Genomic DNA, 27,601 nt, shown 5'->3' on the forward strand with positions numbered 1-27,601 from the left:
TTTCATGGGATCACTAGATGGACACGAAATACAACCTTCTGATGGCATCACAACTATGAAATATGAAGGTACTTCCATATTTATTGGTAAGCTGGCTATGCATTCAAATGCAATGCACACACTGCAGAAGGGACTCTCATAGCAGAGAGTAAAAATAGACATGACGTGTGAAAGTCTGCTTTTCAATTTGTCTTGATAGTATTATAAACAATCTAGAAAAGAAATATATTTAAATTCTTATATAAAGAATTGGATATAACCACTGATATATGTCAAGTTGGAAAATGTATAGACCTTCACTAGGTGGTAATACTGTGCTGGGGTTGACACCATGCTAAAACCTCCCTGATCTACTTAATATGAGTTCTTGGCACACAAATCTAAATGCATGCAAGATTTTTTGTTTGTTTTGTGGGGTTTTACTTTCAAGAATGAAGCTAAATCACTTTCCTAGCAAGCCTGCCTGACCAGTTATTTAGAAGAGAGGATTACTTTTGATAGCCTGTCATATACATTATGTGTCATCCTGGTTCCTGGGCAGCACTGCCAAACGAGGGTCTGCTGGACTTCTTTAAGCTGTGATTAGCATACTGTGAGATCTACGTTACGAGATATTGGTGCATCACAGCGCTTAAATGATTTGGGAAAGAATTTTGCTTTCCAAAAGACAATCTATATGGCTTCATAGTGCAAATGGGTTCAGCGGTAAACTTGCTACATATTTCTTACAGATTGTAATGGGATATACAGAAACTCCCGAGCATTCAGATATATGCTTATGGATAGTTCAGGTAATTTCAGGGGCATGTTTGTGATTTGTTTTCCCCATGCTCCTCACAGACAGTTGTTGCACAGCTAATGTATAATTTAATCATATCACTTGTGGTTGTCTGTGTGTAATTTCTCAGAATCAGTTCCCCTCCTCAGACTTGACTTTCTGGTGAAATGCAGCTGGCTATCCAGGCACTTGTCTTTTCTTAAAGTAAGTCCTGTTTGTATCATGATGCAAGTAGAAGAGCGATTCATCTTGACATTGGTTTAGTCTCTGAGATGCATGATGTGTGGTTGTCTTTCCCTTCTCTTCCTGAGCATTATAGCCAAATTCATCTTGGGGCAACTACATTTAAATCAAGACTAAAAGGTCAAGGTTGAAGTCAATGGAGTTACACCAGGGAAGAATTAGGTCCTAATTGTTTCATCCTGTTAGACAATAGGTTAATCTGCCTCTTGAAAAACAGCTCTATAAATATCTGTTTATTCTTGTTCTGTTGCTCTGTATACTTTATATGCTATTCTGTTAGTGGGTTCAGTAGGACTCTTAGAAAATAAAACCTTATTAAAGGTAAATGAATGACACATTACTAAAATCAACAGTATATTTTTGCCTTGTTTTAACTAATAATTTAAAATTGAAATGGCCCAGTATGAAGTGTGGATGGTATTTTTTATTTGTGCTCTCTTTTGTTTTGTCAGTGTCAATTGATTTTAATTCATTGTGCCTATAAAGTTGTCAGGGGTTTGCAGTTTAGAAATATCATGTTCTTCTTGCTAAAACAGGTCATTTATTAACTTTTATATAATTCTAGACAGAAATTTCACTTCTAGAATGTCACTACTCTTCAGTGTCAAAATTTATTTAAATTTTTTAAAAACAAAATATGCAATCCTCTTTTATACAGAATTGTTATTAGCAAATTAATTCTGTGCTGTGATAAGCACACAGCTGGGAGCAAACCATATTGCTTCATTTCTCTGAGCCACTTTAATATGCAACATTTTGATGTATCATTGTTACTAAGCAAAGTCCCACTGAAATCCATGAGGCAAGTCTCCCATTCATGTCAAGGGAACTCTGCATAATACAAAGTAATACAAAATGGAATGAATACCTAAGCTGCTCACGGAACAATGTACTGATCCCATAAGACACAACAGCAAAAAATGTATTCTTACTGCATAATAACTCCTGTATGTTTTCACACATTCCAACATACTATTACACAGACACACACAAAAACTATACATCAAAAGAACATTATTAGAATATTTCCATTAGCCTCATTCTCACAAACAGCTGAACTGTTTTAGATAATTTTTTTCAGAACAATTCAGGCTGAAGGAGATACTACACATGAGAAATTTCATCTTGAATGTTTAAAGTTTGGCAAAGTTATAAGCAACTGAAAACAGATTCTTAAAATGGGAATTGTTGAGCAACCTTAATAATAGGCTGAACTGCCACACCCACCTATAATACTACTATATTACTGTATGTTAATATCACAGCACAAATCTTGTCATTCAGATTATGGCAGTTCAAATTATACATATTTACTGCAAGCTTTCCTCACCTATGCTAAGTCCAACCTTAGTGCATCTGAGAATCCACCCCAGCATCTTTTTACTTACAACACTATCCAGTGATAATACATTGTATTCTTATTACAGTAGGAAGAAAATAACAATAGTCTCTTCTTATGTACCTTACAATGGAAATTTCCACAGTAAATTATTCATAGCACACTGCTGATGCCACCTGCAAGCAGTGTGAATAAAACTCACACCATCTTGGTTTCTTTTAAAGGCCTTTGGCTGCAGTTTTATTGTATTTGACCATATAAAACGTTCACTCAGATTAACAATTAGCACAAGACCCCTGCAACCTTCCAAGGACTCTTGCCACCCAAGAGACAAAAACAGATGCATTCTTGCATTTTTCCATCAGAGCACTGGACCTAGCTGCCCAAATCATGCAAAAAGCATAGTCAAGGAAGGCATATTTGACTCTGCAGAGAGCAGGGTTGATGCTATCATTTACAGATCTCATTTTTGGCATATAAAAATAATGAATCACTTGGAATTTCCCCAGTGCTTCCCTGAACATCAAACTCACTGGGAAAACCCATAGCTGAGACAACAGTATTTCCCCAAGTGGACCTGTTGCCTCTCCAAATTCAACCAATTTCTTCTGAGCCATATTTGGAAATTTATTTTCAGTCTTATTGTTGACTCTAGGGTCATGACAGACAATTTAGAAATGAAGAGAAAATTCCTGCCACAAATAAGGCACTATTTTAGCTCTTTCATGTTCCCAGACCAAGGTCTGGAGACTTTCCAGGTATATTGGTGATTGATCCTTTTCCTTCCAAGAGCTACAGTTAGCATAGTTGAAAGGGGACCACCGCAGAGTGTAGCTCTTGCCTCTGTCCCTACTGCCATTTGAAAAAGATCCCTGTGACCCGTCTGGTTTAATCTAACCAGTCAGAGGGCAGGAAATCCCATGTGACCAGTTTCCATTGAAGTTACCCATGGTGATATTAATGAGGACCCCATCCTTGCCACAATGGGCAAAAAAAACCAACCACCCAATTATGATGTTCTGTACCTTGGGAGAACACCCATCACCCCCAAGTTCATCCTTATAATATGATTGTGTGGTATCTAATGCACAGTTTGTCATGTTGGGTGTCTTCGGAAGGCTCATGATGTATTGAGCATTGTTGTTATGGTAATGTTATAGTAATTGTTGTTATAATAATGTTATAGTAATGTTATAGGTTATAATTTCATGTATGTAGTTATGAGACTGAAAATGTGTCCCCATGGCTTAAAGCATGCCGAGACAAAAACTCTCCAGAAGCAGAGGGGCAGTTCACACCTCATCAGGGCATGTATGGAACAAACCCAGCCCAGCCTCACAGGAACAAAGGACACTGGCCTACGCAACAACAAAGGATCTGTTGGACTCTCTAGTGAGTCACCCCCCTTCCTTTGGTTAGTTTGGGACTGTAATGAGGTTATGCCCACCTGACTCTAAAGGGTGGGGGGCAAAGCTAAGAGAGAAGAAAAGACATGATAAATTGAGAAGACGTTTGCCATGCTCTTCCTCTCTCTTCCACCTCCATATACAGACATCATCACCAAGCAACTGAAGCACTGATCAAAGGGGAGAGCCTGGCTGAAGGGCAACCAGACACCCTGTGGTGAGAAGAATCTAAGTTTGTAAGGGCACTGAAAGTGTTAAGATCATCTTAGAATGTGTTTTGCTTTTATATCATTTGACCAAATCTAACTTGTTATGCTTTGACTTATAATCACTTAAAATCTATGTTTCATAGTTAATAAATTTGTTTGTTTATTCTACCAGAAGCAGTGTGTTTGGTTTAAAGCATGTCAGAGACTTCCCTTGGGATAACAAGCCTGGTACATATCAATTTCTTTGTTAAATTGATGAACTCATATAAGCTTGCAGTATCCGGTGGGCATAACTGGACACTGCAAGACAGGTTCCTAAGGTAGTGTCTGGGACCAGAGATATTGGCTAGTATCATCTGGTTGCACAATCCAAGGAGCAGCTTACATGCCAGAGACTGTGCGTGAACAGCCCAGGAGTGGGGGTTCTCACAGCAGAGCAGGGTAAGGTTGGCTCCCACAGTCAAGGATTAGAGTGACCTAGCAGATCACCATTCCGAATAACACCAGAGGGGAACATCACACCAACCAACCAAGCAAAAAAACAACCAAAAAACCATAACCCCGTGGAGGTAAGGATCTGCATATGCATAGTAATAAAATTGAATCATAAAAATAGTAATGGCTACAAGTAGGGCTGTCGATTAATCACAGTTAACTCACATGATTAATGCCAAAAAATTATCGTGATTAATTTTTAATTGCATTGATAAATGATAGAATACCAATTGAAATTTATTAAATATTCTTGGATGCTTTTCTCCATTTTCATATATATTGATTTCAAATACAACATAGAATACAAAGTGTACACTGCTCACTTTATATTATTTTTATTAGAAATATTTGTGCTGTAAAAATGATAAATGTAAGAAGTAGCATTTTTCAATTTACCTCATACTCGTACCGTGGTGCAATCTCTTTATCATGAAAGTGCAACTTACAAATGTAATGTTTTTGTCACATGACTGCACTCAAAAACAAAACAATGTGAAACTTTAGAGCCTGCAAGTCCACTCACTCCTATTTCTCATCCAGCCAATCGCTAAAACAAACAAGTTTGTTTACATTTATGGGAGCTAATGCTGCCCACTTCTTATTTACAATGTCACCAGAAAGTGAGAACAGGCGTTTGCATGGCACTGTTGTAGCCGGCATTGCAAGGTATTTACGTGCCAGATATGCTAAACATTCATATGCTCCTTCATGCTTCGGCCATCATTCCAGAGGACATGCTTCCATGCTGCTGAAGATCGTTACAAAAATAATGTGTTAATTAAATTTGTGACTGAACTCCTTGGGGAAGAATTGTACATCCCTGGTTCTATTTTATGTGCATTCTGCCATATATTTCATGTTATAGTAGTCTCAGATAATGACTCAGCATTCGTTGTTCATTTTAAGAACACTTTCTCTGCAGATTTGACAAAACGCAAAGAAGGTACCAATGTGAGATTTCTAAAGATAGCTACAGCACTCGACCCAACATTTAAGAATCTGAAGTGCCTTCCAAAATCTGAGGGAGTGAGGTGTGGAGCATGCTTTCAGAAGTCTTAAAAGAGCAACACTTTAATGCGAAAAACTACAGAACCCGAAGCACCAACAAAAGAAAATCAGCCTTCTGCTGGTGGCATCTGACTCAGATGATGAAAATGAACATGTGTTGGTCTGCACTGCTTTGGATTGTTATCAAGCAGAATCTGTCATCAGCATGGATGCATGTCCTCTGGAATGGTGGCTGAAGCATGAAAGGACATATGAATCTTTAGCGCATCTGACACATAAATATCTTGCAACACCAGCTGCAACAGTGCAATGAGAACACCTGTTCTCAATTTCTGATGATATTTTGAACAAGACATGGGCAGCATAATCTTCTGAAAATGTAAACAAACTCAGTTGTCTGAGCAACTGGCTGAACAAGAAATAGGACTGAGTGGACTTTAGGCTCTAAAATTTTACATTTATTTATATTTGAATGCAGTTTTTTGTATATAATTCTACATTTGTAAGTTCAACTTTCTTGATAGAGATTGCACTACACTACTATTATGAGGTGAATTGTAGAATACCATTTTTTTGTTTTTTACAGTACAAATATTTGTAATAAAAATAAATATAAAATGAGCACTATACACTTTGTATTCTGTGTTGTAATTGAAATAAATATATTTGAAAATGTAGAAAACATACAAAAATATTGAAATAAATGGTATTCTATTATTGTTTAACAGTGCGATTCATCACTATAAACTTTTTTAATCCTGCGGTTAATCGCGATTAATTTTTTTTAATCACTTGACAGCCCTAGCTACAAGTATTCCAGTCATGCAGTGTTTTGGCTGACTACATGAAACAAATGAGTGGGCTTTATATAGTCCCTATGAGACTATAAGTTATTGTTTTGTTTCGTTTTGCTTTCAAAAGAGCAAGAGATGCCATTCTACTTATCTAGCCATCCAGGTTTTAATAGCACACCGAAATATTTAGTATCTGTGCACCTCACAAAGAGTTTAGCACTAAAAAAGGTCAATGGCCTAACTTTCTTCCTTATTTCCATTGAAGCATTTTGGACAAGTGCTTTAAAATGAATATATACAAAATCAATATAAGGAAAATATTTTTTCTTTCTTCCCCTGCTCTTCCTTCTTCCTCCTCTCCTCCTCCTCCCACCATGTCATTTGCTTCCTCCCCTTTTCTTCCACTTCTTTCCTTCACTTCTGATTTTTAGCTGCAACTGCTGAAATGCTAAATCGAAGAAATTCATTTTACGCTTCACTCTGAAGGCTGTGAGATTAATTGTTATTCTAATCTCCTCTGGTAATGAGTTCTAAAGTCTTGGGCCTGTTGCCAAGAAATCTCTGTCTCCAGCTCCCATGAGATTCACCCTTCATGTTGATATTTTCTTGGTTCTGGTGGAAGAAGCTGCTAGGGAAGGTTGTTGTCACAAGGTACATCTACACTGCAACCAGTGTGCCTCCAAGACTGGTGAAACATGTACTATCTCTGTTCAAGCTAACATGCTCAAAACAGAATGTGAATCATAGGACTGGAAGGGACCTCAAGAGGTCATCTAGTCCATCCCTGTTCTCAAGGCAGGACTAAGTATTACCTAGACCATCCCTGACAGGTGTTTGTCTAAACTGCTCTTAACAATCTCCAGTGATGGAGATTCAACAACCTCCATAAACAATTTATTCCAGCACTTAACAACCCTGACAGGAAGTGTTTCCTAATGTCCAGCCTAAACTGTCTTTGCTTCAATTTAAGCCCATTGCTTCTTGTCCTATCCTCAGAGGATAAAGAGAACAATTTTCCCTCCTCCTTGTAACAACCTTTTATGTACCTGAAAACTGTTATGTCCCCACTCAGTCTGCTCTTCTCCATATGAAAGAAACCAAGTTTTTTCAATCTTTTTTCATAGGTCATGTTTTCTAGACCTTTAATAATTTTTGTTCCTCTTCTCTGGACTTTCTCCAATTTGTCCACATCTTTCCTGAAATGTGGCATCCAGATCTGAACAAAATACTAGTTGAGGCCTAATCAGCACACGGTAGAGTGGAGGAATTACTACTTGTGTCTTGCTTACAACACTGCTGCTAATACATCCCAGAATGATATTTTCTTTTTAGCACAAGTGTTACACTGTTCACTCATATTTAGCTTGTGATCCACTATGACTCCCAAATCCCTTTCTGAAGTACTCCTTCCTAGGCCATCATTTTGCATTTTGTATGTGCGCCACTAACTGTTCCTTCCTAAGTGGAGTACTTTGTAGTTGTCCTTATTGAATTTCATCCTATTTACTTCAGATCATTTCTTCAATTTGTACAGATCATTTTGAATTTTAATCCTATCCTCCAAAGCACTTGCAATCCCTCCCAGCTTGGTATCATCCACAAACTTTATAAGTGTACTCTCTATGCCATTATATAAATCATTGATGAAGATATTGAAGAGAACCAGACCCAGAACTGATCCCTACAGGACCCCACTTCGTGATTGACTGTGAGCCACTAATAACTACTCTCTGGGAATGGTTTTACAATCTGTTATGCACCCACCTTATAGTAGCTCCCTCTCGGTTGTATTTCCCTTGTTTGTTTATGAGCAGGTCATGTGAGACCATATCAAAAGCCTTGCTGAAGTCAAGATATACCACATCTACCACTTCCCCTCTATTCATAAGGCTTGTTATCCTGTCAAAGAAAACTATTAGGTTGGTTTGACATAATTTATTCTTGACAAATCCATGTTGTTACTTATCATCTTCAAGGTAAGATAAGCAAGTAAATTGATTGCTTAATTATTTGTTCCATTATCTTTCCAGGTACTGAAGTTAAGATGGCTGTTCCGGGTTGTCCTTATTGCTAGTTTTATGGTGTAACCTCCTTGGCGTTCAGAAAGCATGGTCCCTTTAAATCTTTTTCCTGAGGGGGGAAGTGCTGATTGTCCCAGAAGGAGGAAGTGCTGTTTGCGGGAGGAGGAGCAGAGAAAAAGAGAGGGGAGAGCAACAGGGATATGTGTCTGGAGTTCCAGACAGAAGGGCTGCAGCAAGCAGACGCTCACAGAGTGAAATAGTCAAGAACCTGCCTGAAGCCTGGAAGGGAGACAACGGCTGACTGGGGATGCCCCAGGACAGGAGCCAGGAGGAGCACTGTGCTAGGGAGGAATCACCTGAGAAGGACGAACCAGAGCTGGACCCAGTATCACTGCTGCCCAGAGCTGTATGGGTCCGTGAGTACTGCGGATTGTGACGTTGCATTGGTAATAAGGAGGGAGGCTGTTAGCTAGTTAAGTGGGGAGGTTGTTGCTCTGTGTGGCTTTGCAGAGAGTGGGAGCAGAGGACACTGGAGGGGTTTGTTGGGGAAAGTTCTCTGGCCCCAGTGATGACCAGAAGCATCCAAACCTCATCACTGGACTGGAACTCTGCCCAGGACTCCTGAACTCTGTTTGCAGGCACATTGCTCTGTATCTGCACTTTCAGACTGTGGTACCATTGGGCCTGTGGGACCTTGAGTTGAATGCAACTCTCTTTTGCTGCTCCTGCTATATTTCCCCCTGTTGCTTTTCTCCATTTTTCCCTCTGTAAATAAATATTTCCCTTTCTTATATTTATTGTACTCTTCTAGTGTATGTGTATGTGTTCACTCTGGGGGGTTTGGAGCTGGGGCCCCTGGGGTTAAAGGGAGTTTCCCTGTGGCGTTCCTGCACATGTTTTCTCTTGGCCAGAGCTGCCAGCAGAGCAGACTCCATCTTGGCCACAAGGGCACTAAAGTTACAATAGATTGGTACTATATTTGACCTTTTTCGGTCCTTTGGAGTCTCACCCGACTTTTCAACGATAATTGCAATGGCTCAGATATCTCCTCAGTCATCTTCTTGAGCATTCTAGGATGTATTGCATCAGGTCCTGACAACTTGATGACATCTAGCTTGCCTAATAATTTTAAACTTGTTCTTTCCTTATTTTAGACTCTGATCCTACCTCATTTTCAGTGGCATTTATTATGTTAGATGTCCAATTGCTACTCAACATTTTGGTGAAAACTGAAATAAAAAAGTAATTTAACACTTCTGCCATTTCCACATTTTCTGTTATTGTTTTTCCCTCCTTATTCTGTAATGGACCAACACTGTCCTTGCTCTTTCTCTTGCTTCTAAGGTATTTGTAGAATGTTTTCTTGTTACCCTTTATGTCTCGAGCTAGTTTAATCTTGTTTTATGCCTTGGTCCTTCTAATTTTGTCCCTACATAGTTATGCTATTTGTTTATATTCATCCTTTATAATTTGACCTTATTTCTACTTTTTGTAGGATTCTTTTTTGAGTTTCAGATTATTGAAGATCATCAGGTTCAGGCCACAGAGGTCTCTTGCCATACTTCCTATCTTTCCTGCAGAGGGGGGATAGTTTGCTCTTGTGCCCTTAATAATGTCTCTTTGAAAATTTGCCAACTGTCTTGAGCTGTTTTTCCCCTTAGACATGCTTCCCAAGGGATCTTACCTACCAACTCCTGAGTTTGCTAAAGTTTGTCTTCTTGTAATCCATTTTCTTTATTGCGCTGTTTTCCCTCGTACCATTCCTTAGAATCATGAACTCTATCATTTCATGATCACTTTCATCCAAGCTGCCTTCCACTTTCCAATTCTCAACCAGTTCTTCCCTATTTGTCAAAACTAATCGAGAACAGCTTCTCCCCTAGTGGCTTTCTCCACCTTCTGAAATATTTTTTTTTATCTCCAATACATTCTAAGAACTTGTTGGATAATCTGTGCCCTGCTGTGTTATTTTCCCAAAAGATATCTGGGTAGCCGAAGTCCCCCATCACCACCAAGTCCTGTGCTTTGGATGATTTTGTTAGTTGTTTATAAAAAGCCTCATTCAAATCATCTTCCTGGTTAGATGGTCTGCAGTAGACCCCCCTACCATGACATCACCCATGTTTATTTATCCCTTTTATCCTTAACCAGATACTTTCAACAAGTCTGTCTCCTATTTCCATCTCAACTTCAGACCAAAGGTATACATATTTGATATATAAAGCAACACCTCCTCCTTTTTTCCTATGCCTGTCTTTTCTGAGTATGCTGTACCATACTATACTAATATTCCTGTCATGTGTATTATCCCACCAAAACTATGATGGCAGCTATGATATAGTTGTGTTATTAACTAGCATTTTAGTTCTTCCTATTTATTCCCCATACTTCTTGCATTAGTATACAGACATCTAAGATACTGATTTGATTTCCCTCCATGTTCTCTCTTCTCTCTCCCTTATCACTGTTATAATTGCCCATGCTCCCCCCAGATTCTGACCCTTATGCCAGGTCACCAAGTTTTTTTACTTACCTGTGGACTTTTGTCTCTTGCCCCCATCAAAACTAGTTTAAAGCCCTCCTCACTATGTTAGCCGGTCTTTATCGTAATGCGCTGTCCCGTCCCTTGATAGGCAGACCCCATCTCTGCTTAGCAATCTTTCTTCCCAGAAAAGAATTACTTGGTCAAGGAAGCTAAAGCCCTCCAGGTGACACCATACCTTGCAACCAGGTATTCATCTCCAGGATGCATCTGTCTCTGCCTGGGCCTCTACCCTTTATTTGAAAGTTCAAAGAGAACACCAGCTCATTCACGCTTATTCCCAGAGCCCTGTAGTCACTTCTGATCTGCTGAGGGTCATACCTCGCAGTATCATTCATGCCCACATGGATGAGTAACATAGGGAAGTAGTCAGAAGGCTGGATGATCCTTGACAATCCCTCCATAATTTCTCAGATACAGGGCCCTGTATGGATCCCAAGATGCCATGTCACACTGACAAATGGGTGGGTGCCTCTTTCCCCCTCAGAAGAGAGTCACTAACCACAACTACCCAATGTTTCTTCCTGGGAGTGGTTGCTGTGATCCTCCCAGCCTTTGCGGTACATGGCTTCTCCTCCTCCATCTTTGGGGGAGATTGTTCATTGATCATTTCCAGGGCAGCATAATGGTTCTTCATCATTATGGTGGATATGTTAGGAGTAGGGGGTGGAGCACTGCTTGCTGCCAAAAGTAACCAGCAGCCAGTGTCCTCCCTGTGACAGAACTATATCACCCTCTTCTGGGGACATGACAGCAGTCCTCTCCACCTGGATAGCTTCCTCAGCCTTGGACGTCTCCATATGAATACTCTCAATGAATGCCTTGTCTGCACAGATGCTGTCAGCTTTGCCACTTCCTTGCCCTGCCTTGCCCTTCCTTCCCAGCCCCCACCAAAAAAAAGAGTGACTAGAGTAATGTCCACAGCACATCATGACAAAATCTGGTATTTCACTAGCTTCATGGGTGGGAGGATGGGTGCTGCCCCACCTGGTCCAGGTTAAAGAAGGTTTTTCTTGCATTGGTGTACTCCTAAATAGTCCCTCTCCCACATGCCCCCGTCACCTAGTGGCAGGATGCTGATGTGGTCTGAAGCTGCAATAGCAAGTTATTCTCTGGCTCTCTAGCCTTTAAATGGGCCATCTTCTCTGACAAGCAAGAAAATGGCCACAATCACTTAATATATGGTGAGGTCATTCCTTAACGATGAGATAACATCATTCATGACTCTATCACAAACAAGGAAATAGTGAAAACAACACCATAGTGTTTTTAGCTCCCATTGACAACACAAGAGGGGGAGAATTTTTTTTTTTTAGGGCTGTCAATGAATCTCAGTTCTCTCACATAATTAACTCAAAAAAGTTAATTGTGATTAATCTCACTGTTAAACAATAGAATACCAATTGAAATTTATTAAATATTTTGGATGTTTTTCTACATTTTCAAATATATCAATTTCAATTACAACACAGAATACAAACTGTACGGTGCTCACTTTATATTATTTTGGATTACAAATATTTGCACTGTAAAAATGATAAAATAAATAGTATTTTTCAATTCACCTCAGAAAAGTACTGTAGTGCAATCTCTTTATCATGAAAATGCAACTTACAAATATAGGGTTTTTTGTTACATAACTGCACTCAAAAACAAAACAATGTAAAATTTTAGAGCCTACAAGTCCATTCAGTCCTACATCTTGTTCAGCCAATCACTAAGAGAAACAAATTTGTTTACATTTATGTGAGATAATGCTGCCTACATCTTAATTACAATGTCACCTGAAAATGAGAACAGGTGTTTTCATGACACTGTTGTAGCTGGCATCTCAAGATATTTATGTGTCATGAGATTCATACACCACTTCATGCTTCGGCCATCATTCCAGAGGACATGCTTCCATGCTGATGACACTCGTTAAAAAAATAATGTATTAATTAAATTTGTGACTGAACTCCTTGGGGGAGAATTGTATGTCTCCAGCTCTATTGTACTTGCATTCTGCCATATATTTCATATATTATTTTTTGGATGATGATCCAGTACATGTTGTTCATTTTAAGAACACTTTCACTTCAAATATGACAAAATGCAAAGAAGATACCGATGTGAAATTTCGAAAGATAGCCACAGAACTTGACCCAAGATTTAAGAATCTGAAGTGCCTTCCAAAACTTGAGAGGGATGAGGGGTGGAACATGCTTTCAGGTGTCTTAAAAGAGCAACACTCTGATGCGGAAGCTACAGAACCCAAACCACCAAAAAAGAAAATCAACCTTCTGCTGGTGGCATCTGACTCCGATGATGAAAATGAACATGCGTTGGTCTGCACTGCTTTGGGTTGTTATTGAGCAGAACCCATCAACAGGATAGACGCATGTCCTCTGGAATGAGAAGTAGGACTAATTGGACTTGTAGGCTCTAAAGTTTTACATTTTTTTTTACATTATTTTATTTTTGAATGCAGGGTTTTTTTTTATATCATTCCACATTTGTAAGTTCAGCTTTCATGATAAAGAGATTGCACTACAGTACTTGTATTATGTGAATTGAAAAATAATATTTATTTTGTTTTACAGTGCAAATATTTGTAATAAAAATAAATATAAAGTGAGCACCGTACACTTTGTATTCTGTGTTGTAATTGAAATCAATATATTCAAAAATGTAGAAAACATCCACAATTATTTAAATAAATGGTATTCTATTATTGTTTAACAGCATTATTAATTGTGCGATTAATCATGATTAATTTTTAATTGCATGATTAATCACAACTATTTTTTTAATTGTTTGACAGCCCTAATTTTTTTGTTCAAACTTGGAAAATGGAAAAGTGTTAAGGAAAGGAAATTTGTTTCCTGGTTTCTTAGAAGTAATTCAATTTATAAAGGCTTAAAAATGGAAATAAAGTATTTTGCAGTGTCTTGCTTTTATGAGAATGTTCAGAGCAGAAAATCACTGACATTTTCTGGTCTAGTATAACTAACTTAATTATATGACTATAGTGTATTTGTTATCTTCAACTCCCTTTTGTCATTTTTACAATTAACCTGATTAACCTCTAATTCAAGAGTCATACTGTATCTTTTTTATTCCTTTCAGAAATGCTAGTGATATTTTTTTTACCATCTATATTGCAGAATTATCATATCAGTATCAGCAGATAAAGGACTCAGTCTTCCTGCTCCACAAAAGTCAAAGGGCATTTACACATGTGAGTAATCCCACTGAAATCCAGGGGCCTGTTTACATGAGTAAAGTTACTCGTGTAAGTGTTTGCAGGACCTGGCCCCAGGAAAAGTTGTTGCCTACCGAGAACTAGATTAGTTGACGTGATGGTCTGCCAAGGGATATGCAGGGAATTTCAAGCAGGAACTTCAGTGAAGCCACACTCATCAAGGAGGGTGATTCAAAAACTTTAAAAGGTTCCAAGATGCACGCTGCTCCATAATGATGGACTAATGGTTGTGAATAACTCAGAATGAGAGTCTCAAATAATAATAAAAACTCTCATTATGTTAAGATATTGACAGGTGGTTCTTGTGCACTTACGGAGCCAAAAGACCTAAAGAAATATGTTTATATAAATATTTCTTTAAATATGTACATGGTAAAAAGTGCCTATCCGTATGCTCTATTCTGTCTTGATGAAACTTTAAAATGCAATGAATTATTATCCAGACATAGCTAAGATGCAGCAGTAAAATTCAGTGCAGTCCATTACTAGCAAACCAAGGAGTTCAAACTTTGATAAATGTAGTTCTTTACAATAATGTTTAAAAATATAAAAATTCAGTTTTGTCTCCTTTACATCCCATATACATACATTACAATCATGTATTTTCATTCACCACGGGATAGCATGTGAATGTTTCATTTACCTTGCTTTCTAGTTTCTTTATATTAAGAAGAAACAAATTAATAAAAAGCTTCCCTTTGTTGCTTATACAAATTGGCTTCCCAAATACAAAAAAGACTGGAGTTTTTTAAAATACATTGATGTACTGGCTCTGGGATATATTAGAGTTTTTAATTGTGTTTGACATAGATTTATTGGTGAAAAGTGGCTCCTCTGATATCACCATTCAAATAACTGCAGGAGACAAAATGAACCAAATGGATTTGCACGCAATGGACCAAAAATAGCTTATTTTTAACTGGACAAAGACAAAGTTAAGGATCATCTCAAGGTATGATATATTTTATCATGGTGTGGTGTGATGGGGTGTATACGCCCCACACTGGAATGGAAGGGGTTAAGGAGCTGCTTTGGGCTGAAGTGGCCCCTCCACACCTCTAAATCATTGCCAGGATTGGAAGAGGAGATGGGGAAAATTGAATAAAGATTCAAAGCTTTCAGAAATATAGAAACAAATTCAAAGAATGAATGGAATTTGAAGTAAAAGTAAACTCATACTTGGCCTTATTGTGAACAATGAAACTGAAGTCTCCAGCTTAGGAAAGGCAGCTGTTTCAGCAAAAGAATTTTAAAAGGCATTAGTGATATGAATCAAAGCAATGAGTTTCATGAGGAAAAAAAAAGAGGTTTATTGAGGAAAACAGTAAGATGTTAAATGGTTTGAGGGAATATACCGATGATGTGTTAAACACAAAATTTAGTAAGCGGGAGCTTATTGCAGACATTAGAAAAAGGAAAAGAGCAGCTCCAGTTAAAGATAATATAAGTAATTAAATGCTTCAACACTTGTCAAAAGGGAGTCTAAAGATTCCATTACAATTATATTACATAATGATATGTCGGGAAAGTATTGTTGCCAATAGAATGGGGAAAAAAAGTATTGGTGATAGCAGTTAGGAAACCAGGCAAAGTTCTTACAAGATCTGATGCATATAAGCCTATTGCCCCCACATCATATTCATGGGGGGAAGTCATGGAAAAAAATATAAATGTAAGACTAGTGGAATAGTTGGAGAAAAATGATATAATAATTGTGACATTACCTAGGTTACAATCCGGGCAGATGGACAGTTGTTTCTCAATTCTCCAACCTGGGTTACCTTTCACACTGCTTCACTGTGAGAGCAACCACTCTCGATCTGCTCATACACAGCCTGCAGCATATATCTCACTCCCAGTTATATTGTATGAGTATCATAGACAGCCACTCATGAATTACATTACAGGGTGACGCCAGCAAACTCCCAGTCCCAGATTTTCCCCCAGAAATGTGTGCCTTATACTGCCCAGCACCCTCCTAGACAATGCAAGTTCATACAATGTTGCCACATACATTTTAACAGGAAAAGAATGCTCAGCAGATTATGAGTTTTACCATGATACCTCACAAGGCACACTTTGTACAAAATTTACTATAGTCTTATAAAAAGGATGAACATAGGGTACAGACTGTCACAATAATTGAGGTACAGATTGGTTTCATAAAAGGAAGGTGAACAGTTGACCATATAATGAGACTAGAAATTGAAGTACAAAAAAGCATAAGGACTGAAAATTTTATGATAACTGTCTTCTTGTACATTGAAGAAACATCTGACATGTGATGAAGAGAAGGCCTCCTATATCAACTAGTCAGAATTGGAATAAAAGGATAATGTTTTGGTGGATAAGGGACTTTTTTTGTGACAGAACTATACATGTCAAAGTGGGAACAGCTTTATCAAAAACCTACAAGCTTACAAATGGAACACCGCAAGGGAGTATTATCAGTCCTACTTTGTTTTGCATTATGACAAATAACCTCCTAGAAACCATGCAAATGGGAAAAAATATTTCCCTTTTCACAGATGACTGTGCTATATAGACCAAGCATAGAAGACTTTAAAGTAGTTGTGGAAAGGCCAGAGAATTTGCAAGTAGAGAAATGATTGTGGATTTAAATTGTCCCTTGCAAAAACTAAGGAATATTTTTAACCAGGTAGAAAATTAGGGAAGACTGGCAATTCTTTATGGTGAAAAAATTCAGATAGTTCAAGAGTTTATGCTGATAGGAGTAGTGTTTGATAATAAATTAACATGAAAAGGTCACATAGATAATATCATACAACATTGTAAAAGTAGGATCATCTGACTTGAAAGTATAGCTGGAAACAAATGAGGTGCAGATAAGAAGGTACTACTAGTGATGATGTATAGAGCATTGATAAGATCAGTTTTAGACAACAGATGCCATACTTTTGGTTCAGCCTCAAAACTGATGCTTAAAAACTTGGAACTACTTCAGGCCCAAGCTTTGCAACTAGCATGCAACACAATGATAACAACACCTGTGTGCATGCTGCAACAAGCCATGGGATAAGCAGCTATAAATCTAAGGATGAAAATATTAGAGCTAACCTTTTGGACAAAGGTAAAATGGAATTTTGAAAACAGAAGTATGCAACAGATTTATGAGCATTTCTGGGAGTTTAATACACAAAATTATATGGATTTCTACCCACTTCCTCATACTATCAGGGGCACAAATGAGTAAAGGAGATAGGTAAAAAGAAAAATTGGGAGAACTAAAAAAAATTAGACATGGGAAATCAAATTACCGCTGGGCAGTTATTTAACTGTTTGGATTTGAAATTGTATGAACAAAATGAGGAAAGGAAAAAACACATTATGACCAATTAAATTTCTGAATTTATTTATGAAAAATAGGGCCAGCTTTGCCAAGTCTATTGATGGATCAAAAGTTGACAGCATGGGTAGAATAAGAACAGTCTTTCGGGTAGACAATTTAAAAGTGTGGTCAGAAAGGAGCTTGCAAAGGAATGAACAGAATTATGGGATGAGAAAACAAAAGGACAAAGGTTTTATGATGTATGCTCAAAAATTGAATATAATACTACACTCCACCCTCATGATAGAAAAAGTGAAGTAACCATTTTAAGAATGTTAACAGAGCATTGTGCCTTAAATGATAAGCTAAAATTATTAAAGAGACATAAAGATGGGCTGTGTAATGTGTGCAAAACCAAATAAACTGTTGATCATGTTCTATGGAATTGTGGAAAATATTTTATGGGAGGAAAGTTTCTTTGTGAAAAATTGAGCCCGTTTGGAATCAAAAATGTTTCCCTAAAGGGACTAGTGAAAATGTCAGGGCAATAAAATAGTGGGGGTGGCGGGGGGGGGAGCCTTGTTGTGTTTCCTTAAGGATACTAGACAAGTGAAAGGATTAAAACAACAACAACAAAATATCCTTGGCTAAAAATGAATGAAGATGCTGATGATCATAGTCAGATGATTAAGCTGTGGCACCAAAAGACAAACAAAGATGGGGGAAAACCTTGGGAATTGAACAGGCTGTTGAGCTTCTCCAGTCCTCCAAAAAGGGCTGATAGCCTGCAGAAGCCTAGCCTCACAGGAGGGTGCAGATTCCCTGAGCTCTGAGTTGCGCTGCAGCCCCGTGAACTTTGAAGTGGCCAATGATATACCAAGCGCCCCATATCCTGCGGGGAGTTACCTTCGGGTTTTTCTTTTCCTTTCTTTTGTTTAACCTCGTTTGCTGTCTGCAGACTGTTTTTTCATTTTACCACAGACCCCAAAAGGGAACAAAACAGCCAAGAGGCCTAGGATGGAAGTGCTGGCCCACTAGAAGACACACCCCAGACCCCCTCCTGGGGTGGGAGTAGTTGGAATTACATGAGTATGCTACCCACATAGCTCGTAAAGGGGGCACTGTAACACAAACAGATTCATACATCCACCCTTACTTGTATAAGTATCAATTTAAGACCTGTCATCTTCATTAGACTCTTTAGAAAAATAACCTCTTCCCACTGTCAATGGAATGGGTACAGCCACAGAACTGGAAAACAGATTACCAACTACTGGGTCATCATCACAATGAAATTGCTACTTGGTTACTCCAGTTGCAAAAGTATCTCTCAGTACGTTCCATTAAAAATTACTGCCAGTGTTTTCACTAAGTTGGGTCCATTCTTTGCCAGTGAGAAATGTTACAGCTGTTCAATATCACTTTTCACCACTGAATCTTTGTAAAAATTGTCCGTCTGCTCTTTGTGCTTCTTTTATCTTTATCTTTGATGACGAGAGGATCTAGCCTATATTTACCCATTCAACATGTTCATATGTATTTCTAATCTTCATTATGTGTATTATAAATTGCTGCTGGACCAGCTGATACCAACTGACACTCGTTGCTTCTCATATTTGCTTTTGGAAGTCACTTGCTCTTTACCTGATGTTTTTAACTTGCAACCATATAAAATGTGTCTGGCCTGGCACCATTCCCATCACTTGTATTTCTTGTTTTATGGGCTTTCTGATTTTTTTACTGTGCCTCATAGTGGTTTCAACTCCTGCAACATATATTCCTATTTAGTATATTTAATACAAATTCTTTAAAAAAATCATTCAACACATTTCCCTTTCACAGCCCTCCATTTTAATTTGACACTTGCACGTATTTTATTCCACAAAGAAGTACAGTGAAATATATATATATATATTTGTAGGTATAAATGCATCTATACAATATCTTTAGAGCCTTCATACAATCATAAATTGGAGATTGAAAAGAACTTCTGGGAAATGTAGCCTATCAGCTGCTAATACAGGATTGTTTCATACACTACATTTCACAAGCTCATTATCCAGTCTAATTTTAAATGTTCCAGATGATGGAGCTTCCACCACTTCCTTTGAAGAATTGGACTATTTCCCTCTAACAGATCTCACTGTCAGGAAATTCAGTCCAATTTTCCCTTTCCCAATTTCATCCTATTACTCTTAGTCATAACCCATTGTATCATCCCTTCACAGTGGTCATTGTCACTGAGGGGAGAGGCAGTTGTCTCAGGAAAGCAGGTGCTGGGATACCAGGCCATCCTGCTGGCCATGATTTTAGAATCCAAGCTTGGAATTTCTGCAGTAGGGTGAGTTACAGCTCCTTTCTTCACTCAGTGATGGGAAGCTCATGACATGGCCATTGTTGGCTTCCAGTTGGCAAGGCAGGCTGGGAGATAACATTCATTCCTGTTGCCATTGTTAAATAGCAGCTGGAGGAAAATATTGTGGCATAACTTCCTCCCTACTGAATGATCAGTTCTTAAATCAATGGTAAACTGTTGATACTATTTGATCAATAATGCCACATTTTTCCTCACAGGGTGACCCTATGTGGGCCACTTTCCCTCACATTCACAATCCATAACATCCTTGTGGCAACCACAGCAATTGTTTGCATGAAAAAGCAGTGTAAGGAAAGTATTTATTTAATGTATTTGTAACTGTATTTAATGTAGTGTTGCAGCTGAAAATAAGGAGATGAGCCAGAGCAGTGTGACCAGCCAGCCCCCTCCCAGACTATCACCATGTGTTCTGTTGTTCACTGTCACTCCCACAGGCACTGAGTTTCTGATTTCCCCAAGGGTGCTCGACCCCTGTTCTGCCCCGCCCCCACTTCACCCCTTCCCCAAGGCACCACCCCTTGCCCCACCTCTCCCTGCCCCCCCTCACTCCATCTCTGCCCACACTCCTACCCACACTGATCAGCAGTGGGTGGGAGGCACTGGGGAGTGTAGCAGGAGGAGCTGATCGGCAGGGCCTGCGGGTGGGTGCTGAGCACCAGTTATTTTTTTTCTGTGGGTGCTCCAGCCCCGCAGCACCCATGGAGTTGGCACCGATGGTCAGTCCACAGTCCGTAGTTTGCCTTTGGAGATGAATGACTGTTCTCATTACCTCATTGGGTGGAGGTCAATGCAGAGACAAAGAATGATTTCTTTCCCCTAATACCCTTCTAGGAGTGTATGGGAATGCTAAGGAAACCTTTGCTTATGCCTGAAAGGTCACCTCTCTGCCTGTGCCTGAGCATCACCATTGAACCCAGAAGAGCTTGAGCTGGAGTCCCATTGGTATAAATGAGAAGGGCCAGCTGAAGTGTTGTTTTGAGAGCTCCACAGCTTTGGAATTAGCTTCCCCTTTCATCCAAAATAGCCCAAAGCTGATGATCTTCAGGACATATTACAAAGTCCAAGATGCTGGTGGAATTGTAAGGGCAGGTAATTGTTTGAAGGGGAAGGGAATTTGAGTTTTTAGGCTGCCTGTGTTATTAGTGGTAGAATATTTCAAATTGTACAGCTGTATTTAGGATGTGTGTGTCTGTAAATTATATCAAGAGAACTAGAGAATATGGATAAGCAACTTTAGGATTTTTATAAATCTAAAGTTATACAATATAAATCTATAAATAAAATGTTTTCACCAGGAAAACTTGACAAGTTACCAGTTATGCAAAAGAGTTAAATTTTCATAAAGAGATTTAATGGATTTGATATCTAGAACTGGGTGGTGATCCACACTAGAGTTTGGAAACATCAGGTTTCAGTGTGTACCACTTCCAAGGCCCTGACTCCAGGACTCCACTGATGTTTTTCCTATAAAGCAAGAGAAATACTCTGTGTTGTCATGGGTATTTACATTTATTCACTCTTCATTTTCTGAATGAAAAAAAGAAATCTGAAGGAAGAATCATGCAGAAGGAAAATACATATTTTGGCCTGATTTTCAGAAGTGGTGAGCATCTGCAAATCCATTGAAGTCATGGAGACTGTAGGTCCTGAGTACCTATGGAAACCATAACAGTAAATTACTTTACATAGGTGAGGGAATTGAACCTTTTAGTGCTAGGGATTTTTCTGTGCCCTTACCACAAATTATATATGCATAAAGGATGCAATCCTGGCCCTAATGAAATCAATGGGAGCTTTCCAATTGACTTCAGTGGAGGTAGGATTTAACCCCAAATAGTTAAGAACTAAAATCACTTTGAGTAGTGTATTACAGAATCTCTCATGGGGTTCATCTGGTTCTACGAGAATTGGTCCAGTGTAAGAGTGATCTTCCAGTGGTGACGAGTTCACATATATGCTCTTATGCCAGAAGCAAGAAAAATGGGGCAGTCCGGACGAAGGGGGCATATTCATGATGTCCCTATACCCTATTGATATCTAGCTGTCATTTGCATCTTGGAGGCAAACATTGTAGATGCTTCATCAGCTAGGCCTTGTAGGCACTAACCTGAGTGGGTCTCAATAATGACTCAGATACATGGCTAAGGAAAAAGTTTTTATTAGGGCTGGCAGGAAAGGGGAAAGTTTGCAGATACTCTAGATACAAAGGTTTAAGCAATTACAGTTGAAAATGAGCAACAGCGGTTCCTCTTTGGGTCCCTAGGACAGCCCAGTTGAGAGTCAGGGCACTTCAGGCCTAATGCCTGGGATGCCCTCTCCAGTCTAGTCTCTGTTCAAGCAAATAAGCATTTGCAGGTGTCTAAGCCACACTCAGCTTTTGTCTCTCATTGGGGCTGCTCCACACTGGCTCCTTGCCCAGCCACTGCTGTTCCCCCATAAGTCACAGTTTCTGGGGCTTCTCTGCAGCACTCTGCTTTCATACAGAACCCACACCGCAAGTGAGTTCAACCATTTCCTGATTCAGGACCTTTTCATTTGCCTGTCCAGGGGAAGATGAAGTGCAACAGGGAGAATGCTGATGGGAAATGTAATTCTTGCTTACCACAGTGAGGAGGGTGCTTCTTTGCAGATTCATCACAGGTTAGAGCAGCCCTCAGGCTGTTATAAATCAGTTCAAGGGCACAGGTCCCAGATCACAGCAGGGTAAATGTAGATTGTAAGCTACCCTTTGTACCTTGCATCTGACTTCTGCTCTGTGCAGTTGAGCCGGGGTCAAAGATTTGGTCTTTAATCTCACAGAAAGATCAAGTTTAATTTTATAAATATATGTATTTTCAGAATAGGTTAGTTTAAGCATCTTCTGTGAGGATTAATACAATTATCTTTTGTGGTTTCTAAAAGTCATTGTGGAAAATATTTGGGTGGAGATTAATATCATGGATCCATAGTCTTCATGAATTTACAAGTGACCTCAAGTATCCAGCTATTAATTCTGTAGCTCACAATTAAATTACTGTCCACCTTTCAAAGAATGCCAGGGAGCCAATCATTCACTTAGTAGTTCTTTGTCTCCCTATTCACTGATGATTTGTAGAGTGTACTTTTTTAAATATAAACTGTATATTTCAGTGTCAAAGGAATTACAGTGTTTTTCAAATGGGTTTATCCAACTTGTAGGAATGTAAAAAAATGAGTTATGACATTCAGAAATCGTGTGGTTCATTCATCTGTTCATTGAGTAATATGGTGCCTGGATTAAATACCTCCTTGATCTATGTGCATAATAGATATAATTCATGAAAGTGGGAACAAAAAAGTAAAGTCGTTTCTAATTATTACAGTTTATAAGACTTTCACTAAGACATTTCAAGATGAATGTAGGATAATTTCTAGTGATTTAAAGTCACCACCTGCCTCAATTTATTTAGGATTTTCAAGAAATTTAAAGGATGAAAAATGAGCAATTTATAGAAATTTATTGTCCTAAAAGGATCTAGAAATTAGACACTTAACAATAGAGTGGACAGTAGACTATATTTTAGTAATATTTTTTTTAATATGTTTCTGTTTGTGACTCTGTGATGGGGCATGTACACCACACAGGCAACGAATGGGTTGATGTGGGCCTGAGACCAACTATGCTACCTGACTGCACCAAGAATGGGAGCCAGGCTTCAATACTAACCACCCTGCTCCAGCGGGCAGGAGCAGGCTGGTTAATAAAAAGAGGAGGTATGCAGCAGAACTGGGCTGGATTGCTGATGAAGGAGCCGAGGCTGAGGTGTGTGTGTGTATAAAAGAAGAGTATAAGCAGAATTAGAATCAGAGTATGATGACATCAGCAAAAAGGCAAAGCTGAGGAAGGAAATAAACCAAAATGTTATAATTGAAAGATTCCTAGCCAAAGAAATAAGATGAGGTGATGTTAACCCTGTGAAAGTAGCTGATTGGATTTAAAAAAAAAGACCATGGTAGATACTGTAAGAGCCAGGAGTCTGTAAGATGGTGATTTTTTAGTTAAATATAAAAACTAAGAGCAAATTGAAAACTCCTGAAAAGTGAAATGCTAGGGAAAGTTAAAATACATTACCAGCTACCAAAGTATTTAACTGAAATGAAGGGGATAATGTATGGAATGTCATTAGAGCTGACAAATGGTGAAATAACCAAAAGCATGGGAGAAAACAAAGTGCTAGTAAGTCACTTACTAATTAGTAAACAAGGATGAGAAAGCTAGCCATCAACAGCTGTAGCAATTGTATTTAAGGATCAGACTGTCTGAGAAAGTAAGACTAGAGTTTCAGATATTGAGAACCAAGCCATATATCCCCCACTTCCCTAAAGTATTATAAGTGCCAATGGTGTGGGAATGTAGCAACTCTTTGTAAAGGGAAAATGAGATGTCGTAAATGTGGGGAAGACATTCTTATGAAAACTGTAAGGAAGGAACGGAGGTCAAATGTAGTAACTATGGTGGTAATCACAGTCTGTCAGATAGAGGGTGTGTTGTGGCAAGATAAGTTAAAAACAAAAATTGTTAATAACGTATCTTATGCAGAAGCAGTAAGGAGATTCTAAAAGCATCAGGTAGAGAAGGAAGAGACAACCAGCACAGGAAAAAAGGGACGGCAGACACAACCTCATTCTATAAAGAATATCATAAACAATGCAGAAGGAATAAGCAATGATATATGAATAGTGGAAAAACAAAGGTTTATTGTCTATCAAATAGAAGTGATAAATTATATATCACAAACTAGGAAAAATCAGAAAAAATGAAAAGTATAGCCAGGGCAGAGGAAAATATTTGTGTTATCAATCTGTCAGTGGACCATATTCATGCAATTTTGAATGAGTTTAATGGTGAAATATGACTAGTATGGGGATCACAGTCTTTTGTTGGAATGTGTGCAGTCTAATAGCACATGGTCAAGAAGTTTAAAAAAAATCCTGGAAATGAAAACTAAACTATATATCATATGTATCCAGGAAATATGGTTAGTTGAAAAGCTTGCTTTTAAAATTCCAGGGTATATTGCCTTTAGGAAAACTGATAACTAGGAAGAGGAGAAAGCTTTTGTACTTTCATAAGGGAAAGAATAAACTACATAGCAGTAGAGAATGAAGAAGTAAGCTTATAATATAATGCTGTTAGGATCCCAATGCAGAAGAGAAATATTTCTTTAAGGATTTATATCTGTAACCCATGTAGGAAATTAAAAAAACTCAAAGCTACAAGCAATAGTGAAGAATGCTAAAAGACCATATACTATATGTGGTGAACTAAATTGTCTAATAAATTGTTGGGAAGTAAGACAACTGATAGACAAGGTGCATGCTTAGAAAAGTTCATTGATGAAAACAATCTAGTGGATTTTAAATGATGGCATCCCAATTAGATTTAGTGCAGCAGATGGTAGTGTTTTCTGCTGAGATCTGGGAATTATAATAGCAGATACTGCAAGTAAATGCCACTGGGAAATATATAAGGAAGAAGGAATGAAGGAGTGATCATTTCCCTACACTTATTACTTTTCAAGGGCACTGTAAGGTTGCAGGTAATGGAAAATTACCCACCTGGAATTTTAAGAAAGCTAACTGGGATCTATTTACAAGTAAATGTGCTGAATTTTTGAATAATCATTGTGTGAGTAATGATATAGAGAATTTCAATGGTAATGTAATAAAGGGATTAATAGCAGCAGCTACTGTAGCCAAACCTAGGATACTGAAGTACCCCAAAACTAAAAACTCATTCCATGGTTGAATGAGGAGTTCAAAATTGAAGTTAAAGAAAGGAACAAAGCCTGTTAAAAAAAACCACACACACACAAAACCCCCACAATGAATAGTGATGATCTAATGAAGTATAAAAGAAATAAGGCAATAGCACAAATAATTATTTTTAAAAAATCAAAGAAAGAGAGTTGGAGGAAGTATTGTGGGAAGATAAATGAAAATATCAAGACATCAGAAATGTACAGGCATATTAGAAGAATGAATGGAATTTTTACTAAGAGTAGCCACATCAGGTCTTATTGAGACTGACAGCATAGTTTGAATTTCTGATAACAAGAAAGCAGAACTTTTTAGCAGAAACTTTCCAATGGGTAAGTAATGCTGAAAATCAAAATGAAGTTTTCCACCAGATTAAAAGATAATTCATTGGAGACAGTAATGAATTATATACTTGGGGTAAACATGAATGTATGATGCTGAATGAATGGTTTTGTATGGAAGAACTTGAGAAAGCTATTGTCAGCAAGAACCCCGATTAAAGATAATGTATGTAACATAATATTTAAAGATCTCTCTGAAAGCAGTTTGAACATTCTCTTGGAATGATGTAAGATTATATGAGGAAAAAGGAGTGATGCTGGTCGGGTGGAAATATGAAGTAGTAATTCCAATATGAAAACCAGGCAAACTGTCCCCAAAAGTGGATGCCTCTAGACCAATTACCCTTATTTCCTCTCTGGGTAAAATTATGAAGAAAATGGTGAATGGTTGCCCATTTGGAAAACAATGGCATTTTAGATGAAGTGCAGAGTTGGTTTATGAGAGAAAGAAGCACCATTGATCACACTGTTAAATTAGAAACAAATACAAAAAAGCATGAGGCACAAGGGTTTTCATAATAGATGTGTTTCTACATATTGAAAAGGCATATGGCATACTATGGAGGGAAGGCTTGTTGTACAGAGCAGGTCCATTAGGGATAAGGGGAAGAATGTATGGGTGGATTAGAGAATTTTGGAGTAAAAGTACGATGTCGGTCAAAATTGGTAAAGGTATGACAAATGTGTGTGTGTGTATTGATTTATATAGATATAGATAGATATAATATTAAAAGTGATACATCACAGGGAAGCTGAACCTTATTTAATATTATGATAAATGATCTTCCAAACAAATAAGTGCTAGCGTAGGTGTTACCCTATTTTCAGTTGGTTGTGCTGGGAGCAGGAATATTGAGGTGCCAGAAAAGAGAATCAACAAAGGCCTCTGACAGGGGAAATGTAGGGGGTTTCAAGTTTTCCATTGCTAAAAGCAAAGGCCTGATCTTTACAAAAAGGAAAGTTACACAGGAATGTAAACTGTGTCTGTATGGAGGACAAATGGATATAGTTAAAAGGTTCACATTCTTAAGGGTAATATTTGATACTAAATGACTTTGGAAAGAGCATATAAACTATGTTAAAGATAAATGTACAGGAAGGATTAACCTGGTCAAAAGTCTTGCTGGGACTAATTGGGTGCAGGGCAGATCAGAAAATATTGTAGATGGTATACAGAAACTTAATCAGGCTGCCAAGCTTTTGAGTAGCATCAAAATCAGAACTTAAAGAATACAATCACAGGCAATACAAATTGTGTGTGATGCATTTATTAATCACCTCTATGTGCTACCAATACCAATAATAGTGCTGAAACTACTGTACATGAAACTACTGTACTTAAGATTATGGGCTAAAGTTAATGGGAACTGCAATGATGAAAGTCCTGAACAAATATATGAGGATGGTTGGGAATATGATAAGCAAACTATAGCATACGATGCTAAAACTGAGCATGCTGTTTGAGTTAAATTGTTGATGAAGGAGTTGAAAGACAAGTTAAAGCTAAACAAAGTCAAAATTTTGTCATAGGGAAAAATAGTTGTAGATGGAAAGTTTTGTGTCCAAATGTGGATTTAGATTTATTTTATAAACGTATGAGTAAAAAAGAGATAGTAGGCATTAAAGAAGCGTGCAAGTGGATAGATGAAAAGTGGAGTTGGTTTTGTCAAATATATACAGATGGGTCCAAACGAGAAAAGAAAAAAATAAACAAAAACAGGAAGAGTAGGGATGGCA

This window comes from Natator depressus, chromosome 3 (assembly GCF_965152275.1).
Source record: "Natator depressus isolate rNatDep1 chromosome 3, rNatDep2.hap1, whole genome shotgun sequence".
In the NCBI taxonomy this organism is placed as follows: Eukaryota; Metazoa; Chordata; order Testudines; family Cheloniidae; genus Natator; species Natator depressus.